Here is a 24,046-nt window from a genome sequence, read left to right on the forward strand (position 1 = left end):
CAGTTGTTGCCCTTCTTGGTCTTACTGATGCATTGAGACACTGTCAGAACAGAGTAAAAGCCTGCAGGGCTTTTGAGAAGCCAGGCACAACACAGGATAGTGAAAAACCACTGACAAAGCACAGCTGTTGGCAAGAGCCCCTGCTCCAGACAGCCTCACATTGTGAACCTGGGGGTCTGCTTCCTTCTATGTTAGAGGAAGCCACTGCATTTTCCATCTGCTTGGAAGCCGCCAAAGCAGCCAAGAGAAGCTTGGAGCTGCAACAGTCCTGGGGAAGGGGAGATGCAGCAGGCAGCATGAGCACATGCTGGAACCTCAAGTTCAGAAGTCCCTGAGGCTCAACTCTGCTGAAAGTTACTCAAAGAGCAGTGTGGCAATAACGCTGTTTTCATTCCTCCTTATTCCCATACATTAAATGGGCATACTCATGTGGTTTAAATCTTATGCATTCAAGACATGTTGATGTACTCAAATATTTCTTCCATGCAAATAAGACTATATAATCCATTCTAGGCAGCCATAACTTAAAATGACAGCTACTAAAAACTGGGGGAGACTGTCATAGACATGACAAATACAGATAAGAATACTTAAATACAAAGTGAAATGCACCAGTAGTCAACCATGGAAACAGATGGGGAAATTCCTGATGGGCATTCAAAGGTAAATGAAACCTTGATTCACCTGCACAGGTCTGGGGCTCAGTGAATATCTCAGTGTCAGCATTTCTAATGCTCCTCACTCCCCACCCCACCCTCCCCGAAGAGTTGCCAGAGGAAAAATAACATCAACAAGGGATGCTGTCTGAAGCAAAGTTAGAGACTTCTCAGAGAGGAGCTCTCCAAGGCATGCATTTTTGCTGCAGCAGAGCAGCCTTGCCAGCAAGCAGCCAGGAGAGGTGGCCCCCCCACACAGCATCAGTCACAGAAGCAGCACCGCACCACCCCGGGGAGGATCCACAGGCACAGCCCCTCACTCCCCCCCTGCACTGCTTAAAGACCCTCATACCTGGCATTCTTTTGCTGCTCCTGCCTCTCCCCAGGACACGAACGCCCCTCTAAGACCACCACCAGGACCAGAGCTGCTCTCTGCTGCAGTCCCCCAGCCATCTCATTCTGAAACAGCTCTACTCCGGCTGCTTATCTGGAGCATCCCCTGTGCTCCGGCCTTGCCAGTCTGATTTTTGATGACCATTTTTAACCTATCTGCATATACATTTGCATATAATAAGGCAAGGAAGGACCTGATGGTCACCCAGGCTGACCTCATGCCAAGCACAGGCCGTCAGACTGCCTGAGATTAAAACCAGTTTGAACAACCACAAATCTTTTTAGAAAGAAGACATTTGATCTTCTCTACAGCATTTCTAATGAAGAAATCCTAGGTGCATTACTTCAGTGCTTAATTACACTCAGTTTCCACTGTGTAGTTTATTTCTAATATGTACTTGTCTGTCTTCAGCTGCATGTAGTTAGACTTTTGTCTGCCAGGCAACAAAGCAGTCTGCTATCAGGGTTTGATTCCCTACATAAGTACTTCTAGGAGTAGTAAGTAGCTTTCTCAGCCCAACTTTGATAGGAAAAAAAATCTCCCTCCTTCAGGCTCTCACCTTATGGCAAAATTTAATTCCTGTAATCATCTTGCAGTTCTTCCTATTGTTTCCTCTTACATTCCAGCTTCCACCTTCGCATAGACAGCAGAACTGGACACATTGCTCCAGCCACGCTGACATGAGAACCTGACATCTGCCTGTTTTTAATACTGCATCCACAAAAGGACTTGGCCCTTCCAGCCTGGCTGAGAGTACGCCTTCCTCCTTTGCAGGGTCACCACTTCCCAGGGAGGTTTTCTCTGCCCTTTATCAACATCCCATAAGACATTTATCAACATCCCATAAGACATGGCTTCTCATTTACATTCATTATTCTCAGCTGTTTTCTTTCACTCATTTACATCTTCCTCCTGAAATCCTTGTTCCCAAATTGTACACCTGAATTATTTGCAACACTGTGAAGCTAGCCATATTAAAACACCAAGTGTATGTCCATATTACTGAATGGGATTTTATTACGGTCACACATAACAGACATAGCTAAGTCACAATCCCTTGTATATAAGCTACCACAAAGGTTTAGTTCTGCGACCAGTCCCCCTTTGTCAAAATGAGGGCTAACGCAGTATTCCTGTGCTGGTCACAACTCCTGAGTCAGGAAATCATCCTCCATGGTTTTTGGAAATTAAAAGGCCATTTTAATTATGGCAGTATAGGACATCCATCAAATGCAAACCTGATCTTTCCTTCCTCATTCTGTACATCTGCACAGAGGTGATCCTCCTATCGTACAATCTGTTTTTCACAGCAAACACCCACTACCACCCCACATCCTGCTTTGCATACCAGGACATCCATATCTATGTACCTCAGATCGCTTTCTTCTGAGTTACCAGCAGCAGAAATGCCACTTTAATGCAGACCAACTCTCCACCACATTTGCCTCTCTAGTCTTTCACAGAGACATATAACCTGTCACTTTTCTGTTTATAGTTTTTCCAATGTTAACTTTCCAATTGTTTAACCTTCCCAGCAAGCCTCAGCAATAAAAAATAGTTCAGACTGGCTCTCAGAAATGAGCAGTTCTGAATCTTCTTGTTTATCACCCATGCTCTTGGCACAAGTGCATAGAAATTAAATAACTTTGTTAATGTACCTTTCCTAATTCCTCGCTGCACAGACACAAATGCCTCAAGATCTTATCAACCCCACTTACAGTCAGGGACTTGTAAGCACAGGCAGCAACTCAGATGAAGATACTCCAATTGGTGCATGAAATCATACCAAAGCTCTCCCCAGTCCTCCCTCCATAGACTGCTGCAGCCCTGCTGCTTCAGAGAGACATTGCCCCCAGCTAGATCTCTGAGAACTGAAATTCCCTTCTAATCAAATTATCATGCCAATGACTGTCTTTGCCATCATCATAATTAACCTCCTCACACATGAAATGCAAATGATCAAAATGTTTCTCTTCTCCAGGGCTCTGTGCAACTCACTGTCTGACACAAGCAGTGGCTGGTCCGTCACCGTACTGGGCTCAGGCTCTGCACCCTCCACGTGCACCTGCAGACCAGCAGTACTACTGAAGCTCCCCTGCCCTCCCTTTTATCTCTTCTCTTCCTCAGGAGAGAGAGAGGGTGGGGAGGGAGCACAAATCTAAAGGCAATGGGCAGTTGATTACCCTGATGAGGTGGGATGGGGGAGTGGGAGCAATAGCAATGAGGTTGGTAATTAGGACACCCCCCCCCCCCCATGAAGCCTGTAGGACAGGCACAAGGCAGGTGAAGCCTGAGAGCTGCTCTGAGGCTGTCCCAAGCTCAGGAGAGGTGCTTGCTCCATGCGGACATGTGCTGCCCATGCTTCAGCGCTGGCAGGGTTTGCTAGGGAGCAAAGGACACCTCCACTTTCTCCCCTGCACTTCTGACAAAGCTTGTCTGTGGCACATTACCTCCTGAGGTTACTGAGAGCTCTCTTCATCCTGATGTCCCCCCCCCTTTTTTTTTTGATGCTGCTTTGCTTTCACTTGGGAACAATGCCCTCTGTATAGGATGGGTGGACAGCCACAGAGAGAAAGGGAAGCTGAAAAAATATTTCTTTTTTCATTCCAGGCCCAAAGCTCTGAAACTGCCCAGTGAAAACCGTTTGTTTCCAGGTGGAATCTACACAGAATGCAGCCTACGTGGCCAACTTTCTGTTTTGGTGTCTGGAAAAGGAAAATCACAAATATCCATGCTTTTCTTTGACTCCTAGCAACAGTGCTCAGTGTTGTGAATAAAACCACCCTGGAGCTCCGCAGGAAGTACAGGAGGAGGACAAGCCCTTGGGCTAATTTACAAGTAATGAAAACACTTTTTACACAATGTCCTGACACTGTAGCAGCCATTTTCTCTACACAAAACAAATCCGGTATTTGTTGTTCTTTTGGCCAGGCTTTTCCTGCTCTAGAAACAGTTCTGAAGCGCTCCTCAGCATCCCCTGTGTTGCTAAATTACTTGCGGCTGCTGCAGCAACAGGAGCGTTCTGGTGGAAGTCTCTGCCAGCCAGGCGGCGCACACAGCACCGCAGCTCAGCTCCCCGCTCGCCACGGGCACCGAGCTGTGCTCCTTTGCCTCCCGGCCAGGATCAGCCGCTCCTCGCAGCTGTAGGCCGGCTCCCGTGAGACACCGCTCCGGCATCCCCAGGCAGGCAGCGTGGCGGGCAGGACGGGCCCTGTGGCTTGTAAAAGCTTTGAGGCACCTGCCTTGCAAAGCCATGGGAGCCCGCAGAGCACCCTTGCAGACTCAATACTGGTGACCCATTAATAGCCAGATCAAAAAAAAAGCCTTTTCCTCATGCACCAGCCAGCAACAGCAACCGTGTCTGCACCATCCTCAGAGCTGCAGCACACACAGCAAAGCACACCCACCAGCCCAGCCTTAAGAGCACTCTCCAGTGTCCGCTCCACACAGTGCAGCTCACAGCTCTTGCACACATCTGTAAGGAGCTACGCTCTTCCTGTACACCAGACACTTCTTGGACGAGGGATTTTCAGAGGCCCCAGCTCAGCAAGCTGACATCATGTGCCTGATGTTGCCAAACAAGGATGAGCTGTTGCTAGAACAATCAATTTTTAAAAATCTCTGACTGTTACCCTTAGTCCTGCAGTAACTATAGTAACAGTGCTCAGGGCTTCCCCCTCTCCAAAAGGCTCTGCAGCTGCACAGCTCCGCAGCACACAAGGCTGCATGTGGTGGCAGGCAGGTTGCTGGCTCCCAGTACCACCCTCCAGGCCAAGCTGCAGGTGCTGGTGCCCCATGGGCTCTGGCCCTGGTCACCTCAGGGCTGCCCACCTTCCCCTGCCCTGGTGGCACTGTCCTGGGCTGCAGCAGCCAGCTCTGGCCCCCTGCAAAGGGGCTGTGTGGGCACAGGCAGCCCTTGCCCTCTGACCCACCCATCCTGTGCAGTGCCGTCTCCGACACCTGCACTCACAGAGGGACCATGCATGCCACAAGGCAAGAGTGAAAAGCAAATCACACTTGACTTGTTTGTTGAGCTAACAGATCAAGCAATTGATACTGGAATCAGAAGCACACAAAGAAGGAACGGCCAAGTGCATTGTCAGTATGGGACACTTTGGTTGCTGCCAGCTGATCTCTGGGCTCCCTCCAGCATGCACAGTGCCGCCGAGGCTGGTGCCAGTGCCAGCAGAAGCAGGCCTCTCTCTTTGAAGTGGGGGCAGAAACGCTGCCATAGGGGTACACCCTGGTTCAGCTGGTGATCCCATCCTCAAGGCACTGGCTGCACACAGCCTGGTCCAGGGCGTAGCGAATCACACAGCCCTGGCAATGTGTAAGGGGACCCCTCCCCAGGCAACCCCCTCCCCAGGCATAGGAAAACAGGTTGCCCTATAGCTTAGGTTTCCTGGAAGACACATGAAAGTAAAGATGTCCTTAGGCTTTGGAGGGGACATTTACCTCATTTCTCTCTACTTCCATTCTGCTCAGTAAAAATGCAAATGAAGTGTTGTCATTAAGTTCACTCTTTCTTGCAATGCAAATGATGTGTATGTTCCCACTGTACCTGCCCACCTTCCAGATTCAGGAGGTGGAGAAGCAAGGAGGGAGGTGGGCTGGCTGAATTGCAATCTTAATTGGACTCCTCCCCAGAAAACATACACTGAATTTTTCAAAATCATATAAAACACGTACTATCAATTATTCAATCATTCTGCTAATCTCAAGGCTTCCAAGAAGACCTTTAGCTTTGTACAAAAGCTATACATGAAGTATCAATTATTGACAGCCTTCTCATCAGAGGATTAACACCCAAGCACATATCCCTTCTGAAACGCAAGTGGAGCATGTGGTGCTCCCCTGGGAGGTATTACCTCTACTACTCAAAAGTGCTCTTGGAGAGGCTTCATCACACCAGATTCCATCACTGCATTTTATAAATCCTGTATGATTTGACACTTTTATCCTGCAAACAACTTTACTGTATAATTCGTAGTTCTTTCCTGACATTACCGAGGTATGTGTATCAAGGTACATAAGCTTAAGAGATTAATACAGAGGGCACATTTGACAATTATGTATACAGGCGATGTCCAGTGTCCCATGGAATTGCTCAGAAGGACCTCACTGCATGCACACACCATATCAAGAAGGGTCAGACCTTTTGCACACAGTGAAGAGAGCGGACTGTAACACACATCAGGGTAACCTTGAATTCAGCTAGCCTTGTTTCCCTTTCCCAGCCCCAATACAGACGGCTGCATCCTTCATTTGAGCAGAAGGGGGTCTAGGTGTTCTCTGTTGCTCATGCTCAGCTGTACAAGCAGGCAGAGCATGCACACCAAACGCCATGCCCTGCAGAGCACAGGAACCTGCTTTGTGTGCTTGGCGTCACCCAGTGACCATCTCCCAGTCAGCATTCATCAGGGAAGGGTTCAGCTCCAGCCCAAACTCTCCTGTCCCACAGCAGAACACTGCAGTGCATCACAGGCTGTGCATTGCAGAATCTGTCCCCCAGGCCAGCTGGTGACTCGCCTCGTGCCAGAGCCGTGCTGGGGATCCGCACGTGGCTCTGATGCACATGGGGCAGCCTGAGTCAGCATCTGGCTGTTTCAGCTAGGGACAGCACTTTCTGTGGGTGTAACTGAGCACGTGCAGAACCTGTTTTTTTTGCACCGTGTTAGTTTTCTGCCACTCCATCAAGGCTAGAGATCATAGACACCCTCAAAATCCCTCACCAGGGAAGAGGCATGGTAAGATGATGTCCCTCAGAACAGAGGTTTCATGGCCGATACCCCACAGCCTCCATGGACTGCTGCCCCCACAAGGCCTCTCATTAGCTAGCAGCTCCAACTGCCTAATGAGATGGGGCTTCTGTCATCTGCATTTAGAATTTCCTTCTCTCTGTGGGCTACGAACAATGACCCAATGACTTTTCACCAAGTGGACAGCTCTGCACACCCTAGTCATACATTCTCAGGTGCACAATAGAGGGGAAGCATGTGCAGCCTTGGAGTTACAGCTTTTACACTCAGGAAAGCAGAAGATGGAATGAAAGCTGGTTGTATTTGGAGAAAGGTTCTCCGTGACACACAGACCCAGGCTGAATTCATCCCTGGAACTGAAGGAGGGGTCTGGGCCACTCACCGTTGCTGCAACAGAAATCATTGTCAAAATGCATATCCTAGGTTTACAATTTTAGCTCAATAGCTTGGGTTGGAAGGAGGACATGGGCATGACCTAGTGCTGCTATTGCAAGGATTATGTGTATCTAGCAGAGTGCTGGTCCTGGAGTTTTCCTCCTGCTCATATTGGACAGTTTCAGAATTGTTCTTCAGATGCAATGAAACAGTACCTCTGCCACTGGCACGTATTCCTCTAGAGAGCTACCATGTCTCCTCTCAACCTTTGTTTCAGGAGACCGTTTAAGCTGAGCTTCTCTCACAAACTGGGTTTTCCCTGCATAACCTTTCTCACACAGTGCTGGGCATCATGTTCACAAAGGGCAGCTCCCGCACCCTGTTCCCCAGACAGGGATGCTCTCTTCATACCCTGCTGCTGTCAGGACCACTTGCTGTGGAGGCAGCCCAGCAGCTGTCCAGGCATCATCCTAGGCACAGGGTGAATGGCAGAGACTGGCCAAGGCAGATGTTTTTCACTCAGTTCTGAAAGCAGTTGATGCAGCTGCTGCAGGCTGCAAAAAGCCAGGAGCCTGCCAGCACCATGCAGAGGGATTGGATGCCTCCCACAGGCAGGAGGGGCAGGGAGAGTTAATTAAAACACACTGAGCAAGTGTAAAGTTTTATTACAGAACACAAAGGTAGGCTGGTTTCTCCAACACACATCTGCATAATCCAGCCTGGGCTCCTGCAGCTGCACTGCGCTGTGCACGCTGCTGACACCGATATTGTTTTCATCTATTTTATTGAAAAAACAGTATCCAAGGTTTAAGCTGCATAACAAGCCCTGCTGTGCAGTAATGCCTTGCTTTCTTTCTGCTGACAAATCTAACTGGAAACTCCCAGGTAGTAAGTGACCATCCTGCAGACAGGCATGCCCATCTTCCTGCCACCTCCTTTTCAGCAAAAATGTGAAATCTCGGGAACAGGCAACATGACAGCAGGAGGGGAATTCCAGATCCACGGCAGGTTGCAGTTATACCCCATGCTCCCAAGCCATGCCAGAACTGTCTCTGCTGGGCATAGGATAGTCACCAGGAGACGTGAGGTGGGTACATTTCTCCTGCACAGGTGACTGTGTACATATGCCCTGGTAGCAAGTACCAATTCCCATGGGGAAATGAGCTACACATGAGTTATACATGAGGCAGAGCCAAGGAAATGGGTCAGCACTAGCAGGCTGAGACCTGCTCCAGCCCAGCCAAGCACAGGAGCCAGAGTGCATCTGAGCTCTGTCTGGAAGCTCCAGCAACACTGCAGGGCTGTTAGAGCCCAGATCGCTGCCTGTCCCTCCGCCCAGGCAGACTGCAGGAAGCAAATGCCTTTCAGAAAATGTATTGGCAGAAGCAATGAGCACCTCGAACTCTGGAGGTGTGAGAAGCACGGGGTTTGGGGCAATACTCAGCCCCGAACCTCTGTTCGTGCCTTTACTGCCAAGCAGGGAGGAGAGGGCATGGGGGAGGCAGGACTGTGGATTCCACTTTGGCAGGACAGATTACATAAAGGGGGAACGAGATTGTGCTGCCTCATTAATCATGATAAAGAACATGCTCAAAGAGAGCCTGGCTTTCAGCATAGTAATTAATGAGCTCTTTAATTTTAGGCTGTAACATCCAAACTACCCCATTAGTCAGCAGAGCAGCTCCAAGTGTCCTTGCCATGTGATGTCAGGGAGATGCAGGGGGAGCTCTGGAGTGCAAAGCACAATGGGCTTTTCCCACAGTGTCAGAGGTTCATGGGCCATGGTTTCAGCACACTGGAGGTTTAAAGCCCTCCTGACCAGGTCAGCCATCCTGTTGGCCTGGAAGAAGCCAGGGATCTGCCATGCCTTCCTGTCCTGTTTCTGCAGGGGCTCTGGGATTCCATGTTTCTGGGGATCAAAACGAAGGGCTGGAGAAAGCAGGCAACTGCCTCCACTCTCAAATAGATCTTGTTGGTGTCCGCATCGCTGTGAGGGGATGATCCTAGCCCTACGTCTGAGAGCAGCCCAGAAGGCATACAGCACTGGGGACTGGGTATTTCCACACCCCACCTGCATGTAGACAGGCGGCACAGCTGAGCCCAGGAAACCTCCTACAGGGAGCAGGTTGTCTTAGAGCAGCAGGCCATGGCTCCTGCAAGCTGTCTGGCCTCCTGACGGTGGAGAAAGGAGCATATGTTGGGAAGAGAAGGTAGGGTTTGGTCCTTCCATGCAATCTTCCTGGGATTTCCTAGTGGGTTGATGTTCTGTGGCATCCTGGATGCTATGCAGGAGCTGTGGGGGTTACAGCTAAAAGGTAGTCATCCTTGCCTCTCCCTCCCCATCTCCTGCCACCTTTCCCAAAGCGCACTGCTCTGCCATGCCAGAATTTCCACTGCGAGCTCCTTGGGGCTACCTCTGCTGCTGGCTGCACGGCCTGGCAGGTGAGCAGAGTGCTCAGCAGTGAGCAGCTGCACTGAGAAGCACCAGCTCCACAGCTTGGGAGGGTCCAGCACCATCAGGAGGGCTCCCATGGCCACCCCTGCCAGGGCCACCATGCCAGGACTGGGCTGTGCCCCCCATGCCACCTTGGGCCAGGGGCAGTGCCTCCAGGAGAACTGGAGGGTGCCCAGGATGGGTGCTCCCACTGCGGTTCATTTTTCTAGAATAGCATTAGCAAAAATATTTCTGACTCCCTGGTTAAAACCCAGCCCAGCCCCTGCTGTTCAGGGGAGCGACTATACCATATATACAAACTGGAGATTTGCCCCACATATTTTTCTCAAAGATTGTATGTCTTTTCTTTTTTCTTTTTTTTTTTTTTCATAATTCTAGTCATAAATGTCACATGTTAGAACCCAGATCTCATTATTGTGAGCAGGGAAATGTATGCCATGTAATAAATTCTTTTGTGGGAAATAACCCTGGTGACTAGTGGAATGTATGAATTTATTACTCTTTGTAGGAGCCTTTCCTCCTATGACTTAAGGAGAGATCTATCATCCTACAGGAGACCTTGCTGGTTCTCTGTTTGGAAACCTTTATAAAGCTTTATGTCACATTTCCTGCCTTCATGTCCTAGGGATTCATTCAGCATGAATCACATTAAAAACAAGGTGTTTTGAAAACAGGCATCAGTGCATCAGAACTGCAAGGGCAAGGTGTGCTGACACCGTTCCCACACCAACCACCCTGCATGAGTGGCCAGCTTCAGTGTCCACCAGGGCTTTTCTCCCAGTGCACACAACTGCTGCAATTTTAACAGCTGAAAGGTGCTGAGACCACTCAGCCAGAGGCAGCAATCTAGGCAACACCGAATAGCACAAAAGAAAATATTTCACTTCTTGTTGTAAGGAATCTTTGATGGTGGCTATGGTCATAGGAAAGGGCCACAAAGTCCCTGTCTTGTTGCATTGTGAGTTGAGGACAGGTAGATCTGCCACACTTCAGGAGAGGTGCTCAGCTGCAGCCGCAGCGGGTGTTCAGGACCTCTTTGTCTCCTAGGTGAGGAAGCCCCTGGAATAAAGAAAACAGCATAATCTGAAACCTCGTGACCTGAGCCCTGTCCCCCCCGTGCCCCCCTCCCAGTGCACATCACCTCTCCACCCGGCTCCCCAAGCACAGCCAGAGCAGGCATTGGGTGGCCACGGCATGGTGTCCAGCAACAGCCCTCAGCAGCACTGCAGCCTCCTCTCCTTCCTGAGGCCAGCAGCTGCAGCACCGCAGGGCCTGCCAGCAATGACTTCCCCTTTGGGGTGCAAGGGAGTGGGTGGAAACGCCCCGCCCTGAGCATTTTGAGCACATGGGCTCCATTTGGGAAGCTGCCCCACAGGGAGGCTGCAGGTACCCTGTGTCTCCAGCAGGAGCATTAGGTGTTCTGCTGGCTCCATTGAGAATGGGTGAGCATGCTGCAGTGGCGGTGAGATGGGGCTGACAAATGTGGAATATCGCAGGAGTAAATTGCATCAGTTCAGCTCCAGACATTGCGTTAGAGAGAAATGACACTCCCAGCAGGACACTACCCCACTGCACAGGTATGGGTGTGTGAGCACTTAATGACAAAGCTGCTGCAAAATTATGCCTTGGTATCCCATTGTCAAGTTTATTTTAATATACATTCAAAACACTCAGAATACAAACCTTTTCTGTAAGATTACAAAATGCTCAAGCACTTCTGCAATTTGGATGGCAGGGGATCAATTATTTGGGCATGGTTTTGCATATAATGGCCTGCAACAGATTGTAAAGTTTCTCAGTTAGTGAAGCAATTATGAATACTGAATACAAACTAATGGCTAGAGAGCGGTGGAACTGGGCCATCTGGACTCAGAGACATGCTTCTGGCTAAGAGGGGAAGGACTGTGGGGAGGAGACTAAGCAACATGCTTTAAGTACTTTGTTAAGTGTGATCTTTACGGAGCCTGCTGTAACAGAAAAGATGTGGTGTAAGAAACATACTCCAGGAACAAAAATAAAAATAAAAGTAAGCATAAACAAATGCAAAAATAAAAATAAGAGAGAGAGAAGTGCTGAAAATTGTATTGCTAAGAAAGAAGTTCAGACTTCACTTCCGTGTGATTACTGTTTATTCCAGAAGACCGGATCACTTTGTTTGTTTAATGATTCAAAGCAGAATATTTTCAAAAATCCTTGAAAGCATTCACAAACAGTCTCCCATCCAGCCAAAACCCAGCTGGCAAAATTCCTGGGTGCGAGGAAAGATTTATTTATCACTTCTCAGTAATGAATATTTGGTTTTATTTTGTTGAAAAGGGAAATCAGTCAGAGCTTTGACCATGCACAATTACAATTACTGCTCTCCCTAAAACAGAACTGAGAAGAATGGCTCCAGAAACCACCTCCTTACAGCACGTTCCCAGCACAGGGCTCAGGCACACACAGTCCCAGGCTATGTCCTGCTGCTCCAGGTTTGAGCGGGCTGACCCCAGGCTCCCCAGTATGTCCATGCTCCCATCCTGCTTCCCACCATCATGCCCAGGGCATCGGGCCCCGCACATCCCTCCGGTGGCATGCAGACCTGCTGTTCTTGTGCTTCTGGAAGCATTTTATCGCCAGCACACCAGTATTCGTCATCATGAGAAGTATCACTGCACGAGTGCCCCTGGAAATCGAGGCATCGTGCACCCTGGAACTGCCCTGCTCCGTACTGGCTGAGCAGCCCTGGTCCACATGCAGCGACAATTGGAGCTACATGTTTTATTTCTTGTGTTTTTCAGTCCATTCATAAAAAATGCATGTAGGATGAAAGGTTTTACACAGCAAACAGAACTGAGATTTAGGGCTATAAATGTCAGATTTCACAACGCTCCCTCCATACAACTGCTCAGAGGAAAATCACATCACAGATATCATGAGCTGGGGGATGGGGCCACAGATTTCCTAAAAGTAAATGAAAATGACATCAGGATTCATTTTTCTCCTACTTTTAAAAATCAGCCTAGCAGGAACATCAAAGTAATACATGAGTCTGGTCATTCCCGTAACGTATTATTATAAATCAAAAACAAAACCGTGGTCAAGTCAGGTAGAAAATCATCTTCCAGAGAGATCTGACTGAGCTCAGCAAAGGAGAAAAGGCTGACACAACATCTTTAAACATTTTTAATTACCCTGTCAAACTGACAATTATAGAGCTAATTATTAGGAAGACAATACCAGATATACCAAATAGCACATTACCAGTATTTTTATGTAATTATGTAATTTAATGAATTGAAGGCTACAGTAATGGACTATATCTGGTTAATTAGGGACTCCCTTTCTGCTAATAATGCCATTTATGTTCAGTTCACTATGTTTGTTTTTCTTCTGTAAAACCGGGCATATTTTCTCAGACGATGAAGGATTCTATACAGCAGCTCATATGCCCCTTCTGTTATTGATGGTACGCAGTTTTTTTTTTGTTTGTTTTTGTTGTTTTTTTTTTTTTTTTTCATGGTGTGGACAATGTGCTCCACTGACTCCTTTTCATTTCCAGCTTTGCCCTATTCACTAAGGGTTAATATGGCCCAGGGCTGGGCTGCTGCAGCTCTGTTGGCACTGGCATCCCAAAGCCATGCAGCACCCTGGAAGAAGCACCCGCCTGCCCCAGCAGCCCCAGCCAGGGCAACGTGAGGGTGGGGAGTGCAGCAGCTCGCAAGGACCCTGCCCAGCAGCATGCTCCTTGCCCTGCACCCACACCGGCAGCAGCACCCATGCCTCTGCCAGCCTCCATCCCTGCACCCCACGGTCAGGGCATGGGGAGCCGCTGCAGAAACGTGCCCAAGCACAATGGGCTGGCCAGTGAGGGTGCGCCCCATGGCATGAGCCACATGAAAGAAAATAAATAATTTAAACATTTTCCCTTGCAGATAAAATGTTGGGAAGGTTCGGAGTCTCCTAATTCCTCGTTGTTGAATGAAAATTGTCTCATAAATTATTGATTGTATTTTAAATGTACCCATAGAAGCCATTTTAATTCTTCTTTTCTCTTTTTGGCAATAATTAACCTATTTACATTTTTTAATCACTTGAAGATATTTCCTGCTGATTGTTAGCTGGACGGGAGGGGTTGCCTGCTACACAAGCCCACCAGTTTTGGGAGATTCCAAAGGGAGGAACTGGCCATGGGAAACCTCACGGCCATGCTCCACTGCCAGGCCAGAGCCTCACATCCCGGTAAGGTAAACCTTTCCCTAATCAGAACAGCAACATTAACGGAAGTACCAAATCCCTCCTGAGTCCTAGCCCAGCCCCAATCAAAGATTGTCACCTGGCTGCCCTGTGGGAAGGGGCTTCTGTGCAGAGAGATGCACCGGGGCTGGATGGGGCTGGGCAGCAGCAGGTCCCATCAGCTGCTCCTTGCTGCCCGGTCACTGCTGCTCAGATGCTTGGCACCAAGGGCCAGTCCCAGCCAGTTCACCTGCACATCCCAGCACCAGCCACTAGCAGAAAACAATGCTTAGGATTAACAAGCAGTTCCACAGAGATCCACCTCAGGGGGTGGGACATGTACTCTTGAGCACACATCATGGCAGGATGGTCCACTGCCCTTGGCTGCAGCATGGAGAGGACACTGCAAGCAGAGTGAGGCATTCTGTGAAGGCACTAACATAGCAGGCTCATCGCAGAAGATGAGATCTAGCAGAGAGGATTTGTCTAGGACATGAACTGCTGACAGATAGAAAGCAGCCTAAAATTTGCATCTGCCCCATCACTTCTGCAGAAAAAGTTGCTGAGCTACCTCTACTGTCCCTTGATCTCCTGCAGATGCACAGCAGAAGAAGCTGCAGCTGAGATGGTATATGCATCTGGGGAGCAGCTTGACTAAGTGGGCAATAGAAAGGAAATCTGTTAAAGCCCATGGGTACAGGCACTTGGATCATAGGAGCAAAACTGCAGTGCTGCCCACTGTGGGTGAGTCAACAACACATCAAAGATGAGTTTGGGAACATGAGCTATGAAGTTTCTGCTGTCTCTCTGAATTAGACGCTGTCATCACAGGTTATGGTAAGCATTGCTTTATGTGCTGCCCACCTCCAAGAGGAATGCTCATCTTCTGGCTTTTCACCCTTCCTTCAGGCAGAGGTGCACATGCAAGGGTAGGGGGCTCTAATCCTGACAGTCAGCCCACACACACCATCTGCCACACTGCTCTTTTGCATTGGTCTCAGTAGCTTTAGTTCTTGTTACAGAATTGGTTAACAGATCCCAAAACAAGGTTAAAAATAGTAGCGCTTCACCCCAGAAATCATGGAAAATGTTGTAGTACTGTATCAGTTTGCTCAGTTTCTGGGCACAATGGGTTCCCTTCAATGGAATTGGCAGCATGTATTTAAAGCAAGTGGTACTATTGAAGTGGAAAAAGCAAAGATGCCAAATTAACTTCTCTGGTAGCCAAAAACACCAAGAACTGAAAGAGAATGGGATTAAGGAGCATCTCTGTGTGCTAAGTGTTGGTGTAACTCACAGACTGTCCAGGACAGCCTTACAGAAAGTGAGCTGGGTGCCCATGAGCCAGCTCCGTATTCCAGGGCTGACTTCACACTGCCTGCACAGAGAGGCAGTCAGTCCCCTTTTGCAACGTGCTCCAAGACCTGGCAAACAAAAGCACCAAACCAGCCTCATCATATTTACACTTTCAATAAACTGTAAATATTAATGCATTAATGGCACAAATTTTGGGCCCCTCACTACAAGAAAGACATCAAGGCCCTGGAGCATGTCCAGAGAAGGGCTACGAAGCTGGTGAAGGGCCTGGGACACAAGTCCTGTGAGGAGCGGCTGAGGGAACTGGGGGTGTTCAGTCTGGGGAAGAAGATTCTCAGGGGAGACCTCATGGCTCTCTGCAACTACCTGAAAGGAAGGTGTGGGGAGCTGGGGGTCGGCCTCTTCTTGGAAATGAGGAGACATTTCTTCTCAGAAAGAGCGGTCAGGCATTGGGACAGGTTGCCCAGGGTGGTGGTGGAGTCACCGTCCCTGGGGGTGTTTATGGAAAGGTTGGACATGGCGATTAGGGACATGGTTTAGTGGGTGATATTGGTGGCAGGGGGACAGTCAGACCAGATGATCTTCGAGGTCTTTTCCAGCCTTAATGATTCTATGAAATATTTTGCAGGTGACTTCCCCGCAGAGTTCTACTAGCTTTGCCTACCATGCACAACCAAACATATTCAAGCAGTTCTCGTCTAAGTGAAAGCTGCTGTTAAGAAGGAAGAAATTCAATAATGTACTTGTAAATTAATAAAATCCTGGCAATTGTGAAAACATTCTGGGCTTTTGTTGGCCTGGAGATTTATTCAGTGTTGCTGGCTTCCCAGCTGAGGCAGAAAATATCATAAACCTGCCAAGAGAAATGCCTCTGCAAAATGTTCCAGGCTCAGCTATAACATTCTTCTACCTGCTGGCACAGCAGCCATGGTGCCCCAAAAAGGCCAAGAGCTGAACCTGCACACTCTGTCCCCTTTGTCCCTGCCACGGACCAGTGAGTAGCATTAAAGCTGACAAGAGTTGATTGTTCCGCAGTTTGGATTCAGTTCGGGGGGATCTTTCAAAGCGTCATTCTTTCTAGGAATATAATAAGCCTGAAACTGCGTTATATGCCTATCAAAATCAGCACTGTCCACGAGGGAGTGCTGGGAAAGCTGTTACAGGGATCTGGTCTGTGTACCAGCTCCTGTTTGCAGCCAGCCCAGGTTCCTGGCTGTGCTAGTGTTCACTGCTCGCTCAGGCAGCGGCAGCTTTTGTCAAAGCACTCCCATGACGCAACCACCTCTCCCCCGAGCTCCCATTTGGTTCCTGGTTTCCCTTTGGGTTGCACCTTCAGACAGCTAGACATCCATGCAAGCTGGGTCTGCAACCTCCTTGCTGGCAGGGCCCCAGTTCACCATGCTCTTTGCGAGAGCAGCGTCATGCACAGAGCTGTCAGGACACTACCACACTGCACATGGGGTGCTGCCAGGGTGAGGAGTGTGCAGGGAGCAACATGTCAGCCACTGCCATGCCTCCTAGGACAAGAGCAGGACATGCCGTACAGGTTCAGGCAGAGCCAGGCTGGGTCCCCTGCAGCCCAAGCCCAGCAGACATCCCAGGACACAGCAGACCTGACTGCTGCAGCAAGCCCCAAAGGAGGAGCATTACTACCTCTAGGACAAGGGCTGAAGGCCATAGTGACCTTCAAAGCCCAGCAACCCCCACAGAATGTGAATCAGAGGAACAAGAGTAGACACTTGCATGTTCCCCAGCGAGCTATGAGCCCGGCAGCTGGTGCTCCAGGGTCCTGCCAGCCTCCAGCTGTCATTGCACATATCCCATGGGAACCAAAGCAAACATCAAGGTTTATATTTGCTTTCTTGAATACAGAATAATGAAGGAGCAGTGTGCGTATGGGGAAGGCTGTTGGCATTGTGCCATGCCAAAGAAATGATACTGTTTAATGAAGGTCAGAAGAAGAATGTTTTCCCATTTAACAGACAGAGAGCTCTGTGCTGAGGACCATCAGAACAGCCTGCAGCTGGCCACACCAAAGGGCAGATGCATTTGCTGCAATTGGTTATTGTTACCTACACCTCAGGGCTTATAGACAGGAGTGCATACCCTGGGCTCCCGGTCGTGCCCACGGCCTGTGCTGGCAGTATCCCACTTCCCTGTCCTGCATCAGAAATGAGGGTGCTACAGAAACTTGGCCAAACAAAATTTCTTCTCTGAGTGATCCCATCCCAGCTGTGTATGAAAACTCATTATAAGTTTAGGCAGAAATCAAAGCACTTTATCTCTGAAGACATATCAGCACGAAGGAGGGGAATAGTACAGGGCACCATTGCCTCCACAGCAGTAAGGTCCAGGAGAAAAAGCTGCACACAGACACCTCTTAGAGGACTTGGCAACAACCACAGCTTTGGGCTTCCCCAAGAACAGGCTCTGCTCACTCACAATGGAAAAAGCACAGGGATAATGAGCAAAGCCATGTGCCCTGTTAGAGTAGGGGTACACGGGGTAAGGAGACCAAACTTACCCCACAGAGCCAGGAGCTTACAGTGAGGGAAGGCAAGGAAGGAACAGCCACATCCTGTGAGAGCACAGCAGCAACAGCAGCAGCCCATCTAAAGTGACACCCGTGTTCCTGCACCTGCCTTTTAAACAGGCCAGACACAGTTCTCTTGCCCTCAGTCCCTGCTTTGAGACAGAACATTTTGCTCCTGCGACCTGAGTCAAAAGCATTAACTTCAGCCCTCCAGAGAGTCTCTGAGCACTGTACCTACCTCTGCCACTTCTGTGGGGGTCAGCAGCTGATCCAACATCTTGCTGGTTATCTGTCAAGACAGCAGAATTCACAGCAATTTTTCTAGGGTTTATAAATGCTCTGGAGCCCCCAGCTCAGGCACAGGAGATCCAGGCTCTCTATGAGTAGCATCATTACAAGATGAACTACAGCTGAGATGACAGGGTTGCTGATGGGACCCCTGCCTTGCAAACTCGTAGTCCATATCCAAATGGACAACAAGAACCCTGCTGCTCTGCCCCACATCAGGCCAGCTCTGCAGACTCCCACTTGATGAAATGACATATCACTCTGCCCCTGTGAAGCCAGACACATCCACCAGCACAAATTCAAACTGCCCAGCAAAGACCAATCAATAACTGGTGGTGCAGACACCTGAGTACAGGATGCTTTGTCTTCATAGGTGCAGGAAGGAGGCTGCATCCAGGGACTGGAAAGGGCTGAGCACCGAGGATGATGCTAGAGCTGCAGACTTCACCAAATATTTAATAGACAAATGATCCTGAACAAACACTTCTTCTGAGGAGCAGCAGCATTTCATTTTCATTGGGGAATGCTTAGCTAGCTGATTTTATGACAATATGTATTTTATATATATATAAAATTTGTGAGTGAATTTAGTGCTTGTGAATGCAAAGGAGTAATAGTGCTGGCAAGAATCAAGCATTAGGTGGAAAGATGTGCCAGCCACCTCATGTGGTCATGATGCAGCACAATACTCATGAAAGAAGTTGCTTGTGCCAGTCCTCGTGTGCTGCAAATGATAACAATGAAACTTAATGCGGCTCTATCTGTCAGAGATTCATACTGCTAGTCTCCAGCACGGTTAGCTGAAATCTCCAAAGAGGTACCAGAAGAGAGAGGAACAAGTCATTTATTTTCCTACCGAGCTAAGCATAAATATCAAGGACCTTTCCTACTGTACTCTCTGGGAAGCATCTCAGGTACACCAGCCCTTCCCACAGCACCACTCCCTGCTTCCAGACTCCAGCTGCTCTCCTATACGTTAACGCCAAATTGTCTGAAAACTACCCAGGCCTTTTGTAATGTCTAGCCATCTGCACAAGCAGTAATGGTCGTGTTGATGCAACATGTATTTCCTCTACAGAATACAAACACGCTGCCTCAGCCCCGAGCCTCTGTATCTCTTGTTTTACTCAGCTTCTCTCCTGTATTCTTCCGCTGCCTTATCAGCCGTGCTGAAGCTCAGTGTCCATCTTTCTTCATCACCATTTCATGCAGTGATACAGACTTTTCTTTCCTCCAGTCATTTACACATTTTTGCTACTTAAAGTCTAAGATTTTCTGGCTGAAAAATCATCAGGAGGGACATCCCCATCACTCTGCTCAGTTGACTGCCTCTTACAACTGCTGGGCTTTTAAATATCTAGGCTGAACTTGAAGAGCCAGCTGCACTTTTCCTTCTAGCTCATTCTCATGCAGACCTTCCTGGACAGCTGTTTCCTATTCCCCCTCCTATTGTGGCAGGTCTTTGGCAGGAGGTCAGCTTGGAGAAGCAAAGCAGTCCCCTCTGGTCTGGAACCAGAAATGCCAGATTCTGCTCTGGAGCTCGGTTTCCATCTATTTAGTGATCAGCAATCCATTAGCTGGCAGTACAGGGTAAGTGGAACTGTGCAGAATCCACAGGGGAAGACAAGGGGCTAGCAGAGCTGTGAGAGCAGGAGAGATGCTCATGGCACAAAGGCAGCACCAGACAACAACAACTACCATTTTTTCTCCTGATGCCATCAGCCCATTAGCGCAATCCTTCGTACCAGGAAGAAACTGGTGTGCTGGAGGACACACAGAGAGGACGAGGGGGATGCCGGCGTCGAGGACCTGACCCCAAACAAAACAAAACTGATCCATCCACCTGCTCTTCCTGCAAGCCCGGGGCACAGAGCAGGGATGAGGGAAGGTCGGGCAGCACCCAGGCTCCAGGGAGGCAGCCCAGGTGCTGAGCAGCTGCAGGGTCCCCACGGCAGCCGCTCCTGCCCCTGCCCGCCCCCCCAGGGGCAGCGCAGCGCGGACCCGAGGCTTTTGGGATGGCCGGAACGGGTGGGTGCGGGGCAACACGAGGCTCCTGCCTGCTTGCTTCCAAATGTTTTTGCAGAGCTCCATCTAGGGGGGATGCTGCTGGACAAGGCTGCAGAAGAAGGCAGGTACCGGTAAACAAGTAAATGGCTCCTTCCCCTGGCCTGAGGCCCCTTGTTACACACTTACGGTGCTAATTAAAAAAGGGAGGGAGCAGCCCATAAATTTTACAGTTTACTCTAACTTCAGTTCCAGCTGGTTTTAAAAGAGCTAATGAAGGTAAGTGCATCTGTGCAGATCACTGGTGCATCACAGACAGCAAGCCAGCATGCTTAATTAAATGTTATTCTAGGAATAAAATTTAGCCCTCAACTGACAAGACTGAATATTAAAGCATCAGTTTCCTGAAGACCAGCTGTAACCAGAGTATCCTACTATGGGAAAGCAAAAGTAATCCCTGCTACTGACACAAACATCCCTCGGACAATGGTTAAAAAAAGTACCACAGCCACAGAAATGCACAGTGCTGCCAAAGGACAGAGCTGCCTCTGTGGGGCAACCAGCCGCCTTACCAGATTCCCCAGGCATCCTTTGCTCTTGGACTGAAGACAGTAGCAGGGAACCAAAGTCCTGCACAGAACAATGACTCCAAATAGTACCTCTTCCTAGGCAGCATGGAGCAATCCTCTAGTACAGAGGACTGCCTTTAAGGCATTAATAGCAAGCTGCTGCTCATAGTTTCTCCCGGCACCCGAGGCATTCTTCCCTACTGCTCTCACCCCTTTCCTGGCTACCAGGAGAGCCCTGAGAGCTAACAAGGGAGAGCAGCACAGCTGCTAAAAAGAAACCAGGAAACGCCCCCGGCCCTGCTGCACCCCGAGCTAACAGACGTGCAGGCGAAAGGGCTAAGTCTCAGCAGTGCAGCAACAAGCTGCAATGCAGGTAGCTGAAGACCCCTCTGGGGATGGGATACAAGAGATCTACTCACATCCTCCATGTATTTTTGTTTCCAAGTGAATTGTGGTGTCTCATTTTACAGCATCAGCCCCGGGAAGAAAGACTAGCGCTAAACTACACAAATCCTCTCATATTGCTGTGCCTACAGTTGGAGGCCTTTACATATGCAGATATTGCTTCTCCTTTGCTCAGAGGTCTCTTTCTAATATAATACTTCCCCAATATTGCAGAAGTCATAACAGGGGCTTCTCCAGGGGAACACATCTTACCTCCCAGGAAAGAGCAGTCTGTCACTGCAGCCTGATTCTCAGCGCTTCTGCCACATCCCCACATCAGGACAGCAGGGTGGTGGCTGGGAGGCCAGCATGCACATCTCTGCACCCAGGCCAGGCAGTCAGTGCCCAATCCAGCCCGAAAACAAGCAGCAATGACCTGCAGGGTTCCTTCCCTCCTCTGATGGTTCCCACTAGCACCCTGTGTGGAGTCTTGACAAATCTCTAATCCTCATGATATTAGCCAAGGGGGCTGGCAGCTTGATCTGCCCTTTACTGGTACTGTCAGATCAAATAGCTGCTAATTGACCAATGTGTCTCCTTTTGCTGAGCTATTAGCAACGGCACCACGGCGGCTTTCTGACATTAATTATCTGTGAGTTAGCAGTATTTGAAAACATAAATAATAGTTTGCAGGGCGAGCTCGCAGCTCCAGACGTACGAGGGCAGGCTGACATGGCCACCGCAGCGTGGTGCAGACTTTCTCCTGAGCCCTCGCTGGGCCCTGTAACCAGGGAGGGCTCGGGCCACGCTCAGGAACAGCTGGCCTGGCTGGAAGTTTAGTCGGGCTGTCAGGGCCCAGGGCCACCTAGCCTCTCAGGCCACCTTCACCTCACATCACAAACCCATCCTTCATGTGATCAGCTTCCTGAAGAAGCGATCCCAATGCCAGCCCCAAAACCTGATGAATGGCAGGCAACAGCACCCCAGCATGAGGCAGACGGGCTGGGCTTAGCCCTGTTTTTGCTATATTATCTTACAGCCAAAGCCAAGCACAAAGTGCAAGAGAACAGCCCATGCAAAGGCCACAAGGCATATTCCTCCAGCAGACCATCACCAAAGCAAGAAAAGGATCAAAAATAGCAAACCTCAGTACACATTTCCTTTCCTGGCAGCTCTAAGAGGTTCCCATTAACCCCAACACCCTTTGTTAGAGGGGCAAACTGTCTCCACAGCAGCTACCCCTGGGATTATCAGAGCTCAACAGTTAGCAAGTAAAACAGCCACAGCAAAACAGACACGCTCCAGGCACTCGCTGCTGAGAGGGCTGGGACAGGTTTGATACTCACTTCTCTGCATTTCACACATGCATTCGCATTTAGCAAACACTCATCTGAAAAACCCTGACCCCTCCTTTCCTCACGGTAGCACTGCTGTGAGACAACCCCTGCACAGTCCTCCAGCCTGGCCCTTCTGGCTCCTCTCAAGGGCCCAGACAGGCACACTGCTGCCTGCCACGGAGCTCAGACACCCGTGGAAGAGGCTTCCTCGTGCCTGGTCATTGGGGAATGGACGTGGCATCCAAGGATTGCTTCCCAAAGCAGAATCTTGTTGTCTGCAGAGAGGCAGACCAAACCCCATCATCTGGAGCAATGCTGCCAGCCACCACATCTGAGGGGGAAGCAGCTCGAGAAAGCAACCTGGGTTTGTGGCAGTGAGGGGCAGGACATCCCTCTGAGGTGGCTCCTGTCAGCTGGGAAGAGCCAGTTTACCTCTCATGCTAGAGGTGACCCACTGAAGGTTATGCTGTCATCCCCTTTTTGAATAATGTAGCTGACACATGATACAAAAACTGAGATTAAGCGAGGAATAATAAATTGATTTTCACAGGTTAATCCAAAGGCTGGACCCTAAATTTTCTGTCTGCAATAATCACTGTGGCTATTGCACAAGAGCAGCTAGAGGACTCAAGAAATATACTTAATGAAGATTCTGTCACTCAGAAGCTTTGCGTAACACCAGCTAAGAATTAACTAACATTTATACCAGTCATTTTTGATGTAATAGAGTAGCACACAACACACTCTTCTAAGTGAGAAGTGCACTGCCTGCCCTGGCACTAGCATTCCCCTCACTGACCCCAGTGTCCCACTGCCTTTGTGTTTTGATCCCAGATGTTTTTTTTCTAACAAAGCCTCTCACCTTGGGCTATCAGCCCTGTTTTGCCATGCCTTCCTTTCCTCCCACGTTGAACAGACACAGGAGCTCAGTGTCTTAGCAGCCCAGCCTGCGCCCCTTCTACACCCCAGCCCAGGGCCCCTCCAGTCTGTGGCCTACCAACACTGTAGGACTTTCACAAAGTTACATCCAGGAGGAAATGGGAGTAGTCTCAAACCAGTGCTTCGCTCCACCAGTGTCAAGCTCAGAAACAGAAAGGATCTAACTGTCATCCAGCTCAATGCTCTTTGCCTGCATCTGGTCTATCCCAGGAAACTTGCGTCTCAGACTGACGAAGACAGGCAGGGCTGCCAGCAGCAGCCACAACTCTTCTCCTGCCATTCTCTAGGTGCTTGCACCCTTGGTGTCCCTTGGTCTGCCATGGTAGCTGTCCCAGGCAGCTTTTCCTCTAGCAGGTGTGGCTGCTCACTGCAGTGGTGAGCCAGGGTGTCACAGCCCGTGGGGTCGGCACTGGATGTGGGTGACGCACACTGAAGAAAGAACATCCCCTCACCCACGTCCCTCTGTCACCCTGCCCAGGCTCCATCCACTTCCAGCCCGGTGCACTTCTCTTATCCTGGCATTTCTGGCAGAAAAGAGCGTCCTGAGTCCATGCTGGGAGACAGCAAGCTGTGCCATCAGCCCTTCTGCCCAGTGAGCTCCCCAGGCAATCATTTCAGGCCTGTAGGGAGCCCATTCTGCCCATGGCCCCCCACCTGCTCAGCCCTGCATTACTGAGGGAAGGTGTGAGCAGCAGGAGTCAGCCCCTGGCACTGCCATGCCCTCCAGTGTTCCTGTAGCAAGTGTGCCAGGACATGAACTGCTGGACCCAGGGGTACTTTCCTTCAGGCCTTCCATCTCCATGACATCTGTCAGCTCCTCT

The 24,046-nt window shown here is 49.6% G+C and overlaps 3 long non-coding RNA genes across 10 annotated transcripts in view; 1 reads left to right on the plus strand and 2 right to left on the minus strand.

The window, feature by feature from the left end:
* Nucleotides 1-3,253, minus strand: part of LOC308178373 — a 44,793-nt gene extending 41,540 nt beyond the window's left edge. The window contains exon 1 of one of the 4 annotated variants that reach the window (XR_013939700.1): nt 3,049-3,253. This is a non-coding gene — a long non-coding RNA (uncharacterized lncRNA). The remainder of the gene's footprint in view (nt 1-3,048) is intronic. The other 3 variants (XR_013939701.1, XR_013939702.1, XR_013939703.1) reach the window with 3 other exon arrangements.
* A 32-nt stretch (nt 3,254-3,285) lies between these two features.
* LOC308178378 lies at nt 3,286-4,787 on the plus strand. Its single transcript, XR_013939714.1, has 3 exons — nt 3,286-3,508; nt 3,661-3,888; nt 3,982-4,787. It is a non-coding gene; the product is annotated as an uncharacterized lncRNA (long non-coding RNA).
* Nucleotides 4,788-6,987: 2,200 nt separating this feature from the next.
* Nucleotides 6,988-23,860, minus strand: LOC308178375. Of its 5 annotated transcripts, XR_013939708.1 has the most exons (7): nt 20,569-21,193; nt 17,943-20,108; nt 17,696-17,813; nt 17,278-17,608; nt 13,955-14,126; nt 11,323-11,412; nt 6,988-10,698 (listed from the first exon to the last, which is right to left on the minus strand). It is a non-coding gene; the product is annotated as an uncharacterized lncRNA (long non-coding RNA). The 5 variants fall into 5 exon arrangements; XR_013939705.1 differs by lacking the exons at nt 13,955-14,126; nt 17,278-17,608 and adding an exon at nt 21,223-23,860 and having other exon boundaries at nt 20,569-20,626; XR_013939707.1 differs by lacking the exon at nt 17,278-17,608.
* Nucleotides 23,861-24,046: the final 186 nt, after the last annotated feature.

Source organism: Anser brachyrhynchus (assembly GCF_964034855.1).
Source record: "Anser brachyrhynchus genome assembly, chromosome: 15".
NCBI lineage: Eukaryota > Metazoa > Chordata > Aves > Anseriformes > Anatidae > Anser > Anser brachyrhynchus.